General features: G+C 45.7%; 1 pseudogene; it reads left to right on the top strand.

Annotated features, from left to right (window-relative positions):
• Positions 1 to 20,650, top strand: part of LOC138248912 (zinc finger protein 208-like) — a 385,902-nt pseudogene that overhangs the window by 274,820 nt on the left and 90,432 nt on the right.

The following is a 20,650-nucleotide window of genomic DNA, read 5'->3' as shown; positions in this document are numbered from 1 at the left end:
ACTTGTTTGGTACTTTTCCGTAGGTGCCGGCTGAGCAAGAGGCCAAAATCCACAGGTAGGCACTTTGCAAAAAACACCTCTGTTTTCTTTGAGAAAATGTGATATGTCCACTTTGTGCTTTGGGGCATTTCCTGTCGTGGGCACTAGGCCTACCCACACAAGTGAGGTACCATTTTTATCGGGACACGTGGGGGAACACTTGGTGGAAGGAAATTTGTGGCTCCTCTCAGATTCCGGAACTCTCTGACACTGAAATGTAAGGAAAAAGTGTTTTTTTTAGCCAAATTTTGAGGTTTGCAAAGGATTCTGGGTAACAGAACCTGGTGACAGCCCCACAATTCACCCCATCTTGGATTCCCTAGGTCTCTAGCTTTTAAAAATGCACAGGTTTGGTAGGTTTCCCTAGGTGCCCGCTGAGCTAGATGCCAAAATCCACAGGTAAGCACTTTGCAAAAAAAAAACCTCTGTTTTCTTTGAGAAAATGTGATATGTCCACTTTGTGTTTTGGGGCATTTCCTGTCACGGGCACTAGGCCAACCCACACAAGTGAGGAACCATTTTTATCAGGACACTTGTGGGAACGCTGGGTGGAAGGAAATTTGTGGCTCCTCTCAGATTCCAGAACTCTCTGTCACCGAAATGTAAGGAAAAAGTGTTTTTTTAGCCAAATTTTGAGGTTTGCAAAGGATTCTGGGTAACAGAACCTGGTGAGAGCCCCACAATTCACCCCATCTTGGATTCCCCTAGGTCTCTAGTTTTTAAAAATGCACAGGTTTGGTAGGTTTCCCTAGGTGCCGGCTGAGCTAGATGCCAAAACCCACAGGTAGGCACTTTTTAAAAAAAACCTCTGTTGTCTTTGAGAAAATGTGATATGTCCACTTTGTGTTTTGGGGACATTTCCTGTCACAGGCACTAGGCCTACCCACACCTGTGAGGAACTATTTTTATCGGGACTCTTGGGGGGACGCTGGGTGGAAGGACATTTGTGGCTCCTCTCAGATTCCAGAACTCTGTCACCGAAATGTAAGGAAAAAGTGTTTTTTTAGCCAAATTGTGAGGTTTGCAAAGGATTCTGGGTAACAGAACCTGGTGAGAGCCCCACAAGTCACCCCATCTTGGATTCCCCTAGGTCTCTAGTTTTAACAAATGCACAGGTGTGGTAGGTTTCCCTAAGTGCCGGCTGAGCTAGAGGCCAAAATCCACAGGTAGGCACTTTGCAAAAACCACCTCTGTTTTCTTTGAGAAAATGTGATATGTCCACTTTGTTCTTTGGGGCATTTCCTGTCACGGGTACTAGTCCTACCCACACAAGTGAGGAACCATTTTTATCGGGACACTTGGGGGAACGCTGGGTAGAAGGAAATTTGTGGCTCCTCTCAGATTCCAGAACTCTCTGTCACCGAAATGTAAGGAAAAAGTGTTTTTTTAGCCAAATTTTGAGGTTTGCAAAGGATTCTGGGTAACAGAACCAGGTGAGAGCCCCACAAGTCACCCCATCTTAGATTCCCCTATGTCTCTAGTTTTAACAAATGCACAGGTTTGGTAGGTTTCCCTTTATGCTGGCTGAGCTAGAGGCCAAAATCCACAGGTACGCACTTTGCAAAAACCACCTCTGTTTTCTTTGAGAAAATGTGACATGTCCACTTTGTGCTTTGGGGCATTTCCTGTCGCGGGCACTAGGCCTACCCACACTAGTGAGGTACCATTTATATCGGGACACGTGGGGGAACGCTTGGTGGAAGGAAATGTTTGCCTCCTCCAAGATTCCAGAACTCTCTGTCACCAAAATGTGAGGAAAAAGTGTTTTATTTTGCATAATTTTGAGGTTTGCAAAGGATTCTGGGAAACAGAACCTGGTGATAGCCCCACAAGTCACCCCATCCTGGATTCCCCTTGGTCTCTAGTTGTAAAAAATGCACAGGTTTGGTAGGTTTCCCTAGGTGCCGGCTGAGATAGAGGCCAAAATCCACAGGTAGGCCCTTTGCAAAAAACAGCTGTTTTGTTTGAGAAAATGTGATATGTCCACTTTGTGTTTTGGGGCATTTCCTGTCATTGGCACTAGGCCTACCCACACAAGTGATGTACCATTTGTATTGGGACAGTTGGGGGAATGCCGGGTGGAAGGAACTGTGTGGCTCCTCTCAGATTCCAGAACTCTCTGTCACCGAAATGTGAGTAAAAAGTGTTTTTTTAGCCGCATTTAGAGGTTTGCAAGTGATTCTGGGTAACAGAACCTGGTGAGAGCCCCACAAGTCACCCCATCCTAGATTCCCCTCGGTCTCTAGTTTTTAAAAATGCACAGGTTTGGTACGTTTCCCTTGGTGCCGGCTGAGATAGAGGCCAAAATCCGCAGGTAGGCCCTTTGCGAAAAACACCTCTGTTTTCTTTGCGAAAATGTGATATGTCCACTTTGTGTTTTGGGGCATTTCCTGTCGTGGGCAGTAGGCCTACCAACACAAGTGAGGTACCATTGTTATCGGGACACGTGGGAGAACGCTTGGTGGAAGGAAATTTGTGGCTCCTCTCAGATTCCAGAACTGTCTGTCACAAAAATGTGAGGAAAAGGTATTTTTTTAGCATAATTTTGAGGTTTGCAAAGGATTCTGGGAAACAGAACCTGGTGATAGCCCCACAAGTCACCCCATCCTGGATTCCCCTTGGTCTCTAGTTTTCAAAAATGCACAGGTTTGGTAGGTTTCCCTAGGTGTCAGCTGAGATAGAGGCCAAAATCCACAGGTAGGCCCTTTGCAAAAAACACCTCTGTTTTCTTTGAGAAAATGTGATATGTCCACTTTGTGTTTTGGGGCATTTCCTGTCGTGGGCACTAGGCCTACCAACACAAGTGAGGTACCATTTTTATCGGGACAGTTGGGTGAATGCTGGGTGGAAAGAAATTTGTGGCTTCTCTCAGATTCCAGAACTCTCTGTCATCGAAATGTGAGGAAAAGGTGTTTTTTTAGCCAAATTTTGAGGTTTGCAAAGGATTCTGGGTCAGAGAACCTGGTGATAGCCCCACAAGTCACACCATCCTGGCTTCCCCTCGGTCTCTAGTTTTAAAAAATGCACAGGTTTGGTAGGTTTCCCTAGGTGCCAGCTGAGATAGAGGCCAAAATCCACAGGTAGGCCCTTTGCAAAAAACACCTCTGTTTTCTTTGAGAAAATGTGATATGTCCACTTTGTGTTTTGGGGCATTTCCTGTCGTGGGCAGTAGGCCTACCAACACAAGTGAGGTACCATTTTTATCGGGACAGTTGGGGGCATGCTGGGTGGAAGGAACTGTGTGGCTCCTCTCAGATTCCAGAACTCTCTGTCACCGAAATGTGAGTAAAAAGTGTTTTTTTAGCCAAATTTTGAGGTTTGCAAGTGATTCTGGGTAACAGAACCTGGTGAGAGCCCCACAAGTCACCCTATCTTGGATTCCCCTAGGTCTCTAGTTTTCAAAAAAGCACTGGTTTGGTACGTTTCTGTAGGTGCCGGCTGAGCAACAGGCCAAAATCCACAGGTAGGCACTTTGCAAAAAACATCTCTGTTTTCTTTGAGAAAATGTGATATGTCCACTTTGTGCTTTGGGACATTTCCTGTTGCGGGCACTAGGCATACCCACACAGGTGAGGTACCATTTTTATCGGGACACGTGGGGGAACTCTTGGTGGAAAGAAATTTGTGGCGCTCCTCTCAGATTCCAGAACTCTGTGTCACCGAAATGTGAGGAAAAAGTGTTTTTTTTGCCAAATTTTGAGGTTTGCTAAGAATTCTGGGTAACAGAAGCTGGTGAGAGCCCCACAATTCACCCCATCTTGGATTTCCCTAGGTCTCTAGTTTTTAAAAATGCACATGTTTGGTAGGTTTCCCTAAGTGGCAGCTGAGCTAGAGGCCAAAATCCACAGGTAGGCACTTTGCAAAAAAAAAACTGTTTTCGTTGAGAAAATGTGATATGTCCACTTTGTGTTTTGGGGCATTTCCTGTCACAGGCACTAGGCCTACCCACACAAGTGAGGAACCATTTTTATCGGGACACTTGGGGGAACGCTGGGTGGAAGGAAATTTGTGGCTCCTCTGAGATTCCAGAACTCTCTGTCACCGAAATGTGAGGAAAAGGTGTTTTTTTAGCTAAATTTTGAGGTTTGCAAAGGATTCTGGGTAACAGAACCTGGTGAGAGACCCACAAGTCACCTCATCGTGGATTCCCCTAGGTCTCTAGTTTTCAAAAAAGCACTTGTTTGGTACTTTTCCATAGGTGCAGGCTGAGCAAGAGGCCAAAATCCACAGGTAGGCACTTTGCAAAAAACACCTCTGTTTTCTTTGAGAAAATGTGATATGTCCACTTTGTGCTTTGGGGCATTTCCTGTCACGGGCACTAGGCCTACCCACACAAGTGAGGAACCATTTTTATCGGGACCCTTGGGGGAACGCTGGGTGGAAGGAAATTTGTAGCTCCTCTCAGATTCCAGAACTCTCTGTCACCGAAATGTGAGGAAAAAGTAATTTTTTAGCCAAATTTTGAGGTTTGCTAAGAATTCTGGGTAACAGAATCTGGTGAGAGCCCCACAATTCACCCTATCTTGGATTCCCTAGGTCTCTAGTTTTTAAAAATGCACAGGTTTGGTAGGTTTCCCTAGGTGCCGGCTGAGCTAGAGGCCAAAATCCATAGGTAAGCACTTTGCAAAAAAAACCTCTGTTTTCTTTGAGAAAATGTGATATGTCCACTTTGTGTTTTGGGGCATTTCCTGTCACGGGCACTAGGCCAACCCACACAAGTGAGGAACCATTTTTATCAGGACACTTGGGGGAACGCTGGGTGGAAGATAATTTGTGGCTTCTCTCAGATTCCAGAACTCTCTGTCACCGAAATGTGAGGAAAAAGTGTTTTTTCAGGCAACTTTTGAGGTTTCCAAAGGATTCTGGGTAACAGAACCTAGTGACAGTCCCACAAGTCACCCCATCTAAGACTCCCCTAGGTCTCTAGTTTTAAAAAATGCACAGGTTTGGTAGGTTTCCCTAGGTGCCGGATGAGCTAGAGGCCAAAATCCACAGGTAGGCACTTTGCAAAAACGACCTCTGTTTTCTTTGAGAAAATGTGATATGTCCACTTTGGGGCATTTCCTGTTGCGGGCACTAGGCATACCCACACAGGTGAGGTACCATTTATATCGGGACACGTGGGGGAACTCTTGGTGGAAGGAAATTTGTGTCGCTCCTCTCAAATTCCAGAACTCTCTGTCACCGAAATGTGAGGAAAACGTGTTTTTTAGCCAAATTTTGAGGTTTGCAAAGGATTCTGGGTAACAGAACCTAAAGAGAGCCCCACAATTCACCCCATCTTGGATTCTCCTAGGTCTCTAGTTTTAACAAATATACAGGTTTGGTAGGTTTCCCTAGGTGCCGGCTGAGCTAGAGGCCAAAATCCACAGGTAGGCACTTTGCAAAAACCACCTCTGTTTTCTTTGAGAAAATGTGATATGTCCACTTTGTGTTTTGGGGCATTTCCTGTCACAGGCACTAGGCCTACCCACACAAGTGAGGAACCATTTTTATCAGGACACTTGGGGGAACGCTGGGTGGAAGGACATTTGTGGCTCCTCTCAGGTTCCAGAACTCTCTGTCAGCAAAATGTGAGGAAAAAGTGTTTTTTTAGCCAAATTTTGAGGTTTGCAAAGGATTCTGGGTAACAGAACCTGGTGAGAGCCCCACAAGTCACCCCATCAAGGATTCCCCTAGGTCTCTATTTTAACAAATGCACAGGTTTGGTAGGTTTCCCTAGGTGCCGGCTGAGCTAGAGGCCAAAATCCACAGATAGGCACTTTGCAAAAACCACCTCGGTTTTCTTTGAGAAAATGTGATATGTCCACTTTGGGGCATTTCCTGTTGCGGGCACTAGGCCTAACCACACAAGTGAGGTCCCATTTATATCGGGACACGTGGGGGAACGCTTGGTGGAAGGACATTTTTGGCTCCTCTCAGATTCCAGAACTCTCTGTCACCGAAATGTGAGTAAAAAGTGTTTTTTGAGCCAAATTTGGAGGTTTGCAAGTGATTCTGGGTAACAGAACCTGGTGAGAGCCCCACAAGTCACCCTATCTTGGATTCCCCTAGGTCTCTAGTTTTAAAAAATGCACAGGTTTGGTAGGTTTCTCTAGGTGCCGGCTGAGCTAGAGGCCAAAATCCACAGGTAGGCACTTTGCAAAAAACACCTCTGTTTTCTGTGTAAAAATGTGATGTGTCCACGTTGTGTTTTGGGGCTTTTCGTGTCGCGGGCACTAGGCCTACCCACACAAGTGAGGTACAATTTTTATCGGGAGACGTGGGGGAACGCTGGGTGGAAGGAAATTTGTGGCTCCTCTCAGATTCCAGAACTCTCTGTCACCAAAATGTGAGGAAAAAGTGATTTTTTAGCATAATTTTGAGGTTTACAGAGGATTCTGGGAAACAGAACCTGGTGATAACCCCACAATTCACCCCATCCTAGATTCCCCTTGGTCTCTAGTTTTTAAAAATGCACAGGTTTGGTACGTTTCCCTTGGTGCCGGCTGAGATAGAGGCCAAAATACGCAGGTAGGCCCTTTGCGAAAAACACCTCTGTTTTCTTTGAGAAAATGTGATATGTCCACTTTGTGTTTTGGGGCATTTACTGTCGTGGGCACTAGGCCTACCCACAGAAGGGAGGTACCATTTTTATCGGGACAGTTGGGGGCATGCTGGGTGGAAGGAACTGTGTGGCTCCTCTCAGATTCCAGAACTCTCTGTCACCGAAATGTGAGTAAAAAGTGTTTTTTTAGCCAAATTTTGAGGTTTGCAAGTGATTCTGGGTAACAGAACCTGGTGAGAGCCCCACAGGTCACCCTATCTTGGATTCCCCTAGGTCTCTAGTTTTCAAAAAAGCACTGGTTTGGTACGTTTCTGTAGGTGCCGGCTGAGCAACAGGCCAAAATCCACAGGTAGGCACTTTGCAAAAAACACCTCTGTTTTCTTTGAGAAAATGTGATATGTCCACTTTGTGTTTTGGGGCATTTCCTGTTGTGGGCACTAGGCCTACCCACAGAAGGGAGGTACCATTTTTATCGGGACAGTTGGGTGAATGCGGGATGGAAGTAAATTTGTGGCTTCTCTCAGATTCCAGAACTCTCTGTCATTGAAATGTGAGGAAAAGGTGTTTTTTTAACCAAATTTTGAGGTTTGCAAAGGATTCTGGGTAACAGAACCTGGTGAGAGCCCCACAATTCACCCCATCTTAGATTCCCCTCGGTCTCTAGTTTTTAAAAATGCACAGGTTTGGTAGGTTTCCCTAAGTGGCAGCTGAGCTAGAGGCCAAAATCCACAGGTAGGCACTTTGCAAAAAAAAAACTGTTTTCGTTGAGAAAATGTGATATGTCCACTTTGTGTTTTGGGGCATTTCCTGTCACAGGCACTAGGCCTACCCACACAAGTGAGGAACCATTTTTATCGGGACACTTGGGGGAACGCTGGGTGGAAGGAAATTTGTGGCTCCTCTGAGATTCCAGAACTCTCTGTCACCGAAATGTGAGGAAAAGGTGTATTTTTAGCTAAATTTTGAGGTTTGCAAAGGATTCTGGGTAACAGAACCTGGTGAGAGACCCACAAGTCACCTCATCGTGGATTCCCCTAGGTCTCTAGTTTTCAAAAAAGCACTTGTTTGGTACTTTTCCGTAGGTGCAGGCTGAGCAAGAGGCCAAAATCCACAGGTAGGCACTTTGCAAAAAACACCTCTGTTTTCTTTGAGAAAATGTGATATGTCCACTTTGTGCTTTGGGGCATTTCCTGTCACGGGCACTAGGCCTACCCACACAAGTGAGGAACCATTTTTATCGGGACCCTTGGGGGAACGCTGGGTGGAAGGAAATTTGTAGCTCCTCTCAGATTCCAGAACTCTCTGTCACCGAAATGTGAGGAAAAAGTAATTTTTTAGCCAAATTTTGAGGTTTGCTAAGAATTCTGGGTAACAGAATCTGGTGAGAGCCCCACAATTCACCCTATCTTGGATTCCCTAGGTCTCTAGTTTTTAAAAATGAACAGGTTTGGTAGGTTTCCCTAGGTGCCGGCTGAGCTAGAGGCCAAAATCCATAGGTAAGCACTTTGCAAAAAAAACCTCTGTTTTCTTTGAGAAAATGTGATATGTCCACTTTGTGTTTTGGGGCATTTCCTGTCACGGGCAATAGGCCAACCCACACAAGTGAGGAACCATTTTTATCAGGACACTTGGGGGAACGCTGGGTGGAAGGAAATTTGTGGCTTCTCTCAGATTCCAGAACTCTCTGTCACCGAAATGTGAGGAAAAAGTGTTTTTTCAGGCAACTTTTGAGGTTTCCAAAGGATTCTGGGTAACAGAACCTAGTGACAGTCCCACAAGTCACCCCATCTAAGACTCCCCTAGGTCTCTAGTTTTAAAAAATGCACAGGTTTGGTAGGTTTCCCTAGGTGCCGGATGAGCTAGAGGCCAAAATCCACAGGTAGGCACTTTGCAAAAACGACCTCTGTTTTCTTTGAGAAAATGTGATATGTCCACTTTGTGCTTTGGGGCATTTCCTGTTGCGGGCACTAGGCATACCCACACAGGTGAGGTACCATTTTTATCGGGACACGTGGGGGAACTCTTGGTGGAAGGAAATTTGTGGCGCTCCTCTCAAATTCCAGAACTCTCTGTCACCGAAATGTGAGGAAAACGTGTTTTTTAGCCAAATTTTGAGGTTTGCAAAGGATTCTGTGTAACAGAACCTAAAGAGAGCCCCACAATTCACCCCATCTTGGATTCTCCTAGGTCTCTATTTTTAACAAATATACAGGTTTGGTAGGTTTCCCTAGGTGCCGGCTGAGCTAGAGGCCAAAATCCACAGGTAGGCACTTTGCAAAAACCACCTCTGTTTTCTTTGAGAAAATGTGATATGTCCACTTTGTGTTTTGGGGCATTTCCTGTCACAGGCACTAGGCCTACCCACACAAGTGAGGAACCATTTTTATCAGGACACTTGGGGGAACGCTGGGTGGAAGGACATTTGTGGCTCCTCTCAGATTCCAGAACTCTCTGTCACCGAAATGTAAGGAAAAAGTGTTTTTTTAGCCAAATTTTGAGGTTTACAAAGGATTCTGGGTAACAGAACCTGGTGAGAGCCCCACAAGTCACCCCATCTTGGATTCCCCTAGGTCTCTAGTTTTAACAAATGCACAGGTTTGGTAGGTTTCCATAGGTGCCGGCTGAGCTAGAGGCCAAAATCCACAGATAGGCACTTTGCAAAAACCACCTCTGTTTTCTTTGAGAAAATGTGATATGTCCACTTTGTGCTTTGGGGCATTTCCTGTCGCGGGCACTAGGCCTACCCACACAAGTGAGGTACCATTTTTATCGGGACACTTGGGGGAACGCTGGGTGGAAGGAAATTTGTGGCTTCTCTCAGATTCCAGAACTCTCTGTCAGCAAAATGTGAGGAAAAAGTGTTTTTTTAGCTACATTTTGAGATTTGCAAAGGATTCTGGGTAACAGAACCTGATGAGAGCCCCACAATTCACCCCATCTTGGATTCCCGTAGGTCTCTAGTTTTTAAAAATGCACAGGTTTGGTAGGTTTCCATAGGTGCCGGCTGACCAAGATGCCAAAATCCACAGGAAGGCACTTTGTAAAGAAACCTCTGTTGTCTTTGAGAAAATGTGATATATCCACTTTGTGTTTTGGGGCATTTCCTGTCATGGACACTAGGCCTACCAACACAAGTGAGGAACCATTTTTTATCGGGACACTTGGGGAACGCTCTGTGGAAGGAAATTTGTGGCTCCTCACAGATTCCACAACTCTCTGTCACCGAAATGTAAGGAAAAAGTGTATTTTTAGCCAAATTTTGAGGTTTGCAAACGATTCTGGGTAACAGAACCTGGTGAGAGCCCCACAAGTCACCCCATCAAGGATTCCCCTAGGTCTCTATTTTAACAAATGCACAGGTTTGGTAGGTTTTCCTAGGTTTCGGCTGAGCTAGAGGCCAAAATCCACAGATAGGCACTTTGCAAAAACCACCTCTGTTTTCTTTCAGAAAATGTGATATGTCCACTTTGTGCTTTGGGGCATTTCCTGTCGCGGGCACTAGGCCTAACCACACAAGTGAGGTCCCATTTATATCGGGACACGTGGGGGAACGCTTGGTGGAAGGAAATTTTTGGCTCCTCTCAGATTCCAGAACTCTCTGTCACCAAAATGTGAGGAAAAAGTGTTTTTTTAGCATACTTTTGAGGTTTACAGAGGATTCTGGGAAACAGAACCTGGTAATAACCCCACAAGTCACCCCATCCTAGATTCCCCTTGGTCTCTAGTTTTCAAAAATGCACAGGTTTGGTATGTTTCCCTTGGTGCCGGCTGAGATAGAGGCCAAAATCCGCAGGTAGGCCCTTTGCGAAAAACACCTCTGTTTTCGTTGAGAAAATGTGATATGTCCACTTTGTGTTTTGGGGCATTTCCTGTTGTGGGCACTAGGCCTACCCACACAAGTGAGGTACCATTTTTATCGGGACAGTTGGGGGCATGCTGGGTGGAAGGAACTGTGTGGCTCCTCTCAGGTTCCAGAACTCTCTGTCACCGAAATGTGAGTAAAAAGTGTTTTTTTAGCCAAATTTGGAGGTTTGCAAGTGATTCTGGGTAACAGAACCTGGTGAGAGCACCACAAGTCACCCTATCTTGGATTCCCCTAGGTCTCTAGTTTAAAAAAATGCACAGGTTTGGTAGGTTTCTCTAGGTGCCGGCTGAGCTAGAGGCCAAAATCCACAGGTAGGCACTTTGCAAAAAACACCTCTGTTTTCTGTGTAAAAATGTGATGTGTCCACGTTGTGTTTTGGGGCTTTTCGTGTCGCGGGCACTAGGCCTACCCACACAAGTGAGGTACAATTTTTATCGGGAGAGTGGGGGAACGCTGGGTGGAAGGAAATTTGTGGCTCCTCTCAGATTCCAGAACTCTCTGTCACCGAAATGTGAGGAAAAAGTGTTTTTTTAGCCAAATTTAGAGGCTTGCAAAGGATTCTGGCTAACAGAACCTGGTGAGAGCCCCACAAGTCACCTCATCTTGGATTCCAATAAGGTCTCTAGTTTTCAAAAAAGCACTGGTTTGGTACGTTTCTGTAGGTGCCGGCTGAGCAACAGGCCAAAATCCACAGGAAGGCACTTTGCAAAAAACACCTCTGTTTTCTTTGAGAAAATGTGATATGTCCACTTTGTGTTTTGGGGCATTTCCTGTTGCCGGCACTAGGCCTACCCACACAAGCGAGGAACCATTTTTATCGGGACACTTGGGGGAACGCTGGGTGCAAGGAAATTTGTGGCTCCTCTCAGATTCCAGAACTCCCTGCCACCGAAATGAGGAAAAAGTGTTTTTTTAGCCACATTTTGTGGTTTGCAAAGGATTCTGGGGAACGGAACCTGGTGAGAGCCCCACAATTCACCCCATCTTGGATTCCCCTAGGTCTCTATTTTAACAAATTCACAGGTTTGGTAGGTTTCCCTTGGTGCCGGCTGAGCTAGAAGCCAAAATCCACAGATAGGCACTTTGCAAAAACCACCTCTGTTTTCTTTGAGAAAATGTGATTTGTTCACTTTGTGCTTTGGGGCATTTCCTGTCGCGGGCACTAGGCCTAACGACACAAGTGAGGTCCCATTTATATCGGGACACGTGGGGGAGCGCTTGGTGGAAGGACATTTTTGGCTCCTCTCAGATTCCAGAACTCTCTGTCACCAAAATGTGAGGAAAAAGTGTTTTTTTTAGCCACATTTTGTGGTTTGCAAAGGATTCTGGGTAACAGAACCTGGTGATAGCCCCACAAGTCAACCCATCCTGGATTCCCCTCGGTCTCTAGTTTTCAAAGATGCACAGGTTTGGTAGGTTTCCCTAGGTGCCAGCTGATATAGAGGCCAAAATCCACAGGTAGGCCCTTTGCAAAAAACACCTCTGTTTTCTTTGAGAAAATGTGATATGTCCACTTTGTGTTTTGGGGCATTTCCTGTCGTGGGCACTAGGCCTACCAACACAAGTGAGGTACCATTGTTATCGGGACACGTGCGAGAACGCTTGGTGGAAGGAAATTTGTGGCTCCTCTCAGATTCCAGAACTGTCTGTCACCAAAATGTGAGGAAAAAGTGTTTTTTTAGCATAATTTTGAGGTTTGCAAAGGATTCTGGGAAACAGAACCTGGTGATAGCCCCACAAGTCACCCCATCCTGGATTCCCCTTGGTCTCTAGTTTTCAAAAATGCACAGGTTTGGTAGGTTTCCCTAGGTGCCAGCTGAGATAGAGGCCAAAATCCACAGGTAGGCCCTTTGCAAAAAACACCTCTGTTTTCTTTGAGAAAATGTGATATGTCCACTTTGTGTTTTGGGGCATTTCCTGTCGTGGACACTAGGCCTACCAACACAAGTGAGGTACCATTGTTATCGGAACAGTTGGGTGAATGCTGGGTGGAAGGAAATTTGTGGCTTCTCTCAGATTCCAGAACTCTCTGTCATCAAAATGTGAGGAAAAAGTGTTTTTTTAGCCAAATTTTGAGGTTTGCAAAGGATTCTGGGTCAGAGAACCTGGTGAGAGCCCCACAAGTCACCCTATCTTGGATTCCCCTAGGTCTCTAGTTTTAAAAAATGCACAGGTTTGGTAGGTTTCCCTAAGTGCCAGCTGAGCTAGAGGCCAAAATCCACAGGTAGGCACTTTGCAAAAAACACCTCTGATTTCGGTGTAAAAATGTGATGTGTCCACGTTGTGTTTTGGGGCATTTCCTGTCACAGGCACTAGGCCTACCCACACTAGTGAGGTACAATTTTTATCGGGAGACGTGGGGGAACGCTGGGTGGAAGGAAATTTGTGGCTCCTCTCAGATTCCAGAACTCTCTGTCACCGAAATGTGAGGAAAAAGTGTTTTTTTAGCCAAATTTAGAGGTTTGCAAAGGATTCTGGCTAACAGAACCTGGTGAGAGCCCCACAAGTCACCTCATCTTGGATTCCCCCAAGGTCTCTAGTTTTCAAAAAAGCACTGGTTTGGTACGTTTCTGTAGGTGCCGGCTGAGCAACAGGCCAAAATCCACAGGAAGGCACTTTGCAAAAAACACCTCTGTTTTCTTTGAGAAAATGTGATATGTCCACTTTGTGTTTTGGGGCATTTCCTGTTGCGGGCACTAGGCCTACCCACACAAGTGAGGAACCATTTTTATCGGGACACTTGGGGGAACGCTGGGTGCAAGGAAATTTGTGGCTCCTCTCAGATTCCAGAACTCCCTGCCACCGAAATGTGAGGAAAAAGTGTTTTTTTTAGCCACATTTTGTGGTTTGCAAAGGATTCTGGGTAACGGAACCTGGTGAGAGCCCCACAATTCACCCCATCTTGGATTCCCTTAGGTCTCTATTTTAACAAATTCACAGGTTTGGTAGGTTTCCCTAGGTGCCGGCTGAGCTAGAAGCCAAAATCCACAGATAGGCACTTTGCAAAAACCACCTCTGTTTTCTTTGAGAAAATGTGATTTGTCCACTTTGTGCTTTGGGGCATTTCCTGTCGCGGGCACTAGGCCTAACCACACAAGTGAGGTCCCATTTATATCGGGACACGTGGGGGAGCGCTTGGTGGAAGGACATTTTTGGCTCCTCTCAGATTCCAGAACTCTCTGTCACAAAAAATGTGAGGAAAAAGTGTTTTTTTTAGCCACATTTTGTGGTTTGCAAAGGATTCTGGGTAACAGAACCTGGTGATAGCCCCACAAGTCAACCCATCCTGGATTCCCCTCGGTCTCTAGTTTTCAAAGATGCACAGGTTTGGCAGGTTTCCCTAGGTGCCAGCTGATATAGAGGCCAAAATCCACAGGTAGGCCCTTTGCAAAAAACACCTCTGTTTTCTTTGAGAAAATGTGATATGTCCACTTTGTGTTTTGGGGCATTTCCTGTCGTGGGTACTATGCCTACCAACACAAGTGAGGTACCATTGTTATCGGGACACGTGGGAGAACGCTTGGTGGAAGGAAATTTGTGGCTCCTCTCAGATTCCAGAACTGTCTGTCACCAAAATGTGAGGAAAAAGTGTTTTTTTAGCATAATTATGAGGTTTGCAAAGGATTCTGGGAAACAGAACCTGGTGACAGCCCCACAAGTCACCCCATCCTGGATTCCCCTTGGTCTCTAGTTTTCAAAAATGCACAGGTTTGGTAGGTTTCCCTAGGTGCCAGCTGAGATAGAGGCCAAAATCCACAGGTAGGCCCTTTGCAAAAAACACCTCTGTTTTCTTTGAGAAAATGTGATATGTCCACTTTGTGTTTTGGGGCATTTCCTGTCGTGGGCACTAGGCCTACCAACACAAGTGAGGTACCATTGTTATCGGAACAGTTGGGTGAATGCTGGGTGGAAGGAAATTTGTGGCTTCTCTCAGATTCCAGAACTCTCCGTCATCGAAATGTGAGGAAAAGGTATTTTATTAGCCAAATTTTGAGGTTTGCAAAGGATTCTGGGTCAGAGAACCTGGTGAGAGCCCCACAAGTCACCCCATCTTAGATTCCCCTCGGTCTCTAGTTTTTAAAAATGCACAGGTTTGGTAGGTTTCCCTAAGTGCCAGCTGAGCTAGAGGCCAAAATCCACAGGTAGGCACTTTGAAAATAAAAACCTGTTTTCTTTGAGAAAATGTGATATGTCCACTTTGTGTTTTGGGGCATTTCCTGTCACAGGCACTAGGCCTACCCACACAAGTGAGGAACCATTTTTATCGGGACACTTGGGGGAACGCTGGGTGGAAGGAAATTTGTGGCTCCTCTCAGATTCCAGAACTCTCTGACACCGAAATGTGAGGAAAAAGTTTTTTTTTAGCCAAATTTAGAGGTTTGCAAAGGATTCTGGCTAACAGAACCTGGTGAGAGCCCCACAAGTCACCTCATCTTGGATTCCCCCAAGGTCTCTAGTTTTCAAAAAAGCACTGGTTTGGTACGTTTCTGTAGGTGCCGGATGAGCAACAGGCCAAAATCCACAGGAAGGCACTTTGCAAAAAACACCTCTGTTTTCTTTGAGAAAATGTGATATGTCCACTTTGTGTTTTGGGGCATTTCCTGTTGCGGGCACTAGGCCTACCCACACAAGTGAGGAACCATTTTTATCGGGACACTTGGGGGAACGAAGGGTGCAAGGAAATTTGTGGCTCCTGTCAGATTCCAGAACTCGCTGCCACCGAAATGTGAGGAAAAAGTGTTTTTTTAGCCAAATTTTGTGGTTTGCAAAGGATTCTGGGTAACGGAACCTGGTGAGAGCCCCACAATTCACCCCATCTTGGATTCCCCTAGGTCTCTATTTTAACAAATTCACAGGTTTGGTAGGTTTCCCTAGGTGCCGGCTGAGCTAGAAGCCAAAATCCACAGATAGGCATTTTGCAAAAACCACCTCTGTTTTCTTTGAGAAAATGTGATTTGTCCACTTTGTGCTTTGGGGCATTTCCTGTCGCGGGCACTAGGCCTAACCACACAAGTGAGGTCCCATTTATATCGGGACACGTGAGGGAGCGCTTGGTGAAAGGACATTTTTGGCTCCTCTCAGATTCCAGAACTCTCTGTCACCAAAATGTGAGGAAAAGGTGTTTTTTTTAGCCACATTTTGTGGTTTGCAAAGGATCCTGGGTAACAGAACCTGGTGATAGCCCCACAAGTCAACCCATCCTGGATTCCCCTCGGTCTCTAGTTTTCAAACATGCACAGGTTTGGTAGGTTTCCCTAGGTGCCAGCTGATATAGAGGCCAAAATCTACAGGTAGGCCCTTTGCAAAAAACACCTCTGTTTTCTTTGAGAAAATGTGATATGTCCACTTTGTGTTTTGGGGCATTTCCTGTCGTGGGCACTAGGCCTACCAACACAAGTGAGGTACCATATTTATCGGGACACGTGGGAGAACGGTTGGTGGAAGGAAATTTGTGGCTCCTCTCAGATTCCAGAACTGTCTGTCACCAAAATGTGAGGAAAAAGTGTTTTTTTAGCATAATTTTGAGGTTTGCAAAGGATTCTGGGAAACAGAACCTGGTGATAGCACCACAAGTCACCCCATCCTGGATTCCCCTTGGTCTCTAGTTTTCAAAAATGCACAGGTTTGGTAGGTTTCTCTAGGTGCCAGCTGAGATAGAGGCCAAAATCCACAGGTAGGCCCTTTGCAAAAAACACCTCTGTTTTCTTTGAGAAAATGTGATATGTCCACTTTGTGTTTTGGGGCATTTCCTGTCGTGGGCACTAGGCCTACCAACACAAGTGAGGTACCATTGTTATCGGAACAGTTGGGTGAATGCTGGGTGGAAGGAAATTTGTGGCTTCTCTCAGATTCCAGAACTCTCTGTCATCGAAATGTGAGGAAAACGTGTTTTTTTTAGCCAAATTTTGAGGTTTGCAAAGGATTCTGGGTCAGAGAATCTGGTGAGAGCCCCACAAGTCACCCCATCGTAGATTCCCCTCGGTCTCTAGTTTTTAAAAATGCACAGGTTTGGTAGGTTTCCCTAAGTGCCAGCTGAGCTAGAGGTCAAAATCCAGAGGTAGGCACTTTGCAAAAAAAAAACTGTTTTCTTTGAGAAAATGTGATATATCCACTTTGTGTTTTGGGGCATTTCCTGTCACAGGCACTAGGCCTACCCACACAAGTGAGGAACCATTTTTATCGGGACACTTGGGGGAGCGCTGGGTGGAAGGAAATTTGTGGCTCCTCTGAGATTCCAGAACTCTCTGTCACCGAAATGTGAGGAAAAAGTGTTTTTTTAGCTAAATTTTGAGATTTGCAAAGGATTCTGGGTAACAGAACCTGGTGAGAGACCCACAAGTCACCTCATCCTAGATTCCCCTTGGTCTCTAGTTTTTAAAAATGCACAGGTTTGGTACGTTTCCCTTGGTGCCGGCTGAGATAGAGGCCAAAATCCGCAGGTAGGCCCTTTGCGAAAAACACCTCTGTTTTCTTTGAGAAAATGTGATATGTCCACTTTGTGTTTTGGGGCATTTCCTGTCGTGGGCACTAGGCCTACCCACAGAAGGGAGGTACCATTTTTATCGGGACAGTTGGGGGCATGCTGGGTGGAAGGAACTGTGTGGATCCTCTCAGATTCCAGAACTCTCTGTCACCGAAATGTGAGTAAAAAGTGTTTTTTTAGCCAAATTTTTAGGTTTGCAAGTGATTCTGGGTAACAGAACCTGGTGAGAGCCCCACAAGTCACCCTATCTTGGATTCCCCTACGTCTCTAGTTTTCAAAAAAGCACTGGTTTGGTACGTTTCTGTAGGTGCCGGCTGAGCAACAGGCCAAAATCCACAGGTAGGCACTTTGCAAAAAACACCTCTGTTTTCTTTGAGAAAATGTGATATGTCCACTTTGTGTTTTGGGGCATTTCCTGTCGCGGGCACTAGGCCTACCCACACACGTGAGGAACCATTTTTATCGGGACACTTGGGGGAACGAAGGGTGCAAGGAAATTTGTGGCTCCTCTCAGATTCCAGAACTCCCTGCCTCTGAAATGTGAGGAAAAAGTGTTTTTTTTAGCCAAATTTTGTGGTTTGCAAAGGATTCTGGGTAACAGAACCTGGTGAGAGACCCACAATTCACCCCATCTTGGATTCCCCTAGGTCTCTATTTTAACAAATGCACAGGTTTGGTAGGTTTCCCTAGGTGCCGGCTGAGCTAGAGGCCAAAATCCACAGATAGGCACTTTGCAAAAACCACCTCTGTTTTCTTTGAGAAAATGTGATTTGTCCACTTTGTGCTTTGGGGCATTTCCTGTCGCGGGCACTAGGCCTAACCACACAAGTGAGGTCCCATTTATATTGGGACACTTGGGGGAACTCTGGGTGCAAGGAAATTTGTGGCTCCTCTCAGATTCCAGAACTCCCTGCCACCGAAATGTGAGGAAAAAGTGTTTTTTGTAGACACATTTTGTGGTTTGCAAAGGATTCTGGGTAACAGAACCTGGTGATAGCCCCACAAGTCACCCCATCCTGGATTCCCCTCGGTCTCTAGTTTTAAAAAATGCACAGGTTTGGTAGGTTTCCCTAGGTGCCGGCTGAGCTAGACGCCAAAATCCACAGGTAGGCACTTTGTAAAAAAAACCTCTGTTGTCTTTGAGAAAATGTGATATGTCCAGTTTGTGTTTTGGGGCATTTCCTGTCACAGGCACTAGGCCTACCCGCAGAAGTGAGGAACCATTTTTATCGGGACACTTGGGGGAACGCTGGGTGGAAGGACATTTGTGGCTCCTCTCAGATTCCAGAACTCTCTGTCACCGAAATGTAAGGAAAAAGTGTTTTTTTAGCCAAATTTTGAGGTTTGCAAAGGATTCTGGGTAACAGAACCTGGTGAGAGCCCCACAAGTCACCCCATCTTGGATTCCCCTAGGTCTCTAGTTTTAACAAATGCACAGGTTTGGTAGGTTTCCCTAGGTGCCGGCTGAGCTAGAGGCCAAAATCCACAGATAGACACTTTGCAAAAACCAACTCTGTTTTCTTTGAGAAAATGTGATATGTCCACTTTGTGCTTTGGGGCATTTCCTGTCGCGGGCACTAGGCCTAACCACACAAGTGAGGTCCCATTTATATCGGGACACGTGGGGGAACGCTTGGTGGAAGGACATTTTTGGCTCCTCTCAGATTCCAGAACTCTCTGTCACCAAAATGTGAGGAAAAAGTGTTTTTTTAGCTAAATTTTGAGGTTTGCAAAGGATTCTGGGTAACAGAACCTGATGAGAGCCCCACAATTCACCCCATCTTGGATTCCCGTAGGTCTCTAGTTTTTAAAAATGCACAGGTTTGGTAGGTTTCCCTAGGTGCCGGCTGAGCTAGACGCCAAAATCCACAAGTAGGCACTTTGTAAAAAAACCTCTGTTGTCTTTGAGAAAATGTGATATATCCACTTTGTGTTTTGGGGCATTTCCTGTCATGGGCACTAGGCCTACCCACACAAGTGAGGAACCATTTTTATCGGGACACTTGGGGAACGCTCGGTGGAAGCAAATCTGTGGCTCTTCAGAGATTCCACAACTCTCTGTCACCGAAATGTAAGGAAAAAGTGTTTTTTTAGCCAAATTTTGAGGTTTGCAATCGATTCTGGGTAACAGAACCTGGTGAGAGACCCACAATTCACCCCATCTTGGATTCCCCTAGGTGTCTCGTTTTAACAAATATACAGGTTTGGTAGGTTTCCCTAGGTGCCGGCTGAGCTAGAGGCCAAAATCCACAGGTAGGCACTTTGCAAAAACCACCTCTGTTTTCTTTGAGAAAATGTGATATGTCCACTTTGTGCTTTGGGGCATTTCCTGTCACGGGTACTAGTCCTACCCACACAAGTGAGGAACCATTTTTATCGGGACACTTGGGGGAACGCTGGGTCAAAGGAAATTTGTAGCTCCTCTCAGATTCCAGAACTCCTGTCACCGAAATGTGAGGAAAACTTGTTTTTTTTAAGCCAAATTTTGAGGTTTGCTAAGAATTCTGGGTAACAGAACCTGGTGAGAGCCCCACAATTCACCCCATCTTGGATTCCCGTAGATCTCTAGTTTTTAAAAATGCACAGGTTTGGTAGGTTTCCATAGGTGCCGGCTGACCAAGACGCCAAAATCCACAGGAAGGCAGTTTGTAAAGAAACCTCTGTTGTCTTTGAGAAAATGTGATATATCCACTTTGTGTTTTGGGGCATTTCCTGTCATGGGCACTAGGCCTACCAACACAAGTGAGGAACCATTTTTATAGGGACACTTGGGGAACGCTCGGTGGAAGGAAATTTGTGGCTCCTCACAGATTCCACAACTCTCGGTCACTGAAATGTAAGGAAAAAGTGTTTTTTTATCCAAATTTTGAGGTTTGCTAAGAATTCTGGGTAACAGAACCTGGTGAGAGCCCCACAATTCACCCCATCTTGGATTCCCCTAGGTCTCTCGTTTTTAAAAATGTACAGGTTTGGTAGGTTTCCCTAGTTCCCGGCTGAGCTAGACGCCAAAATCCACAGGTAAGCACTTTGCAAAAAAAAACCTCTGTTTTCTTTGAGAAAATGTGATATGTCCACTTTGTGTTTTGGGGCATTTCCTGTCACGGGCACTAGGCCAACCCACACAAGTGAGGAACCATTTTTATCGGGACACTTGGGGGAGCGCTGGGTGGAAGGAAACTTGTGGCTCCTCTCAGATTCCAGAACTCTCTGTCACCGAAATGTGAGGAAAAAGTGTTTTTTCAGCCAACTTTTGAGGTTTCCAAAGGATTCTGGATAACAGAACCTAGTGACAGCCCCACAAGTCACCCCATCTAAGACTCCCCTAGGTCTCTAGTTTTAAAAAATGCACAGGTGTGGTAGGTTTCCCTAGGTGCCGGATGAGCTAGAGGCCAAAATCCAAAAGTAGGCACTTTGCAAAAACTACCTCTGTTTTCTTTGAGAAAATGTGATATGTCCACTTTGTGCTTTGGGGCATTTCCTGGTGCGGGCACTAGGCATACCCACACAGGTGAGGTACCATTTTTATCGGGACATGTGGGGGAACTCTTGGTGGAAGGAAATTTGTGGCGCTCCTCTCAGATTCCAGAACTCTCTGTCACCGAAATGTGAGGAAAACTTGTTTTATTTTAGCCAAATTTTGAGGTTTGCAAAGGATTCTGGGTAACAGAACCTGATGAGAGCCCCACAATTCACCACATCTTGGATTCCCGTAGGT

This window comes from Pleurodeles waltl, chromosome 8 (genome assembly GCF_031143425.1).
Source record: "Pleurodeles waltl isolate 20211129_DDA chromosome 8, aPleWal1.hap1.20221129, whole genome shotgun sequence".
In the NCBI taxonomy this organism is placed as follows: Eukaryota; Metazoa; Chordata; class Amphibia; order Caudata; family Salamandridae; genus Pleurodeles; species Pleurodeles waltl.
Note: the sequence above shows the minus strand (reverse complement) of the source record. Positions and strands in the feature narration are given on the sequence as shown.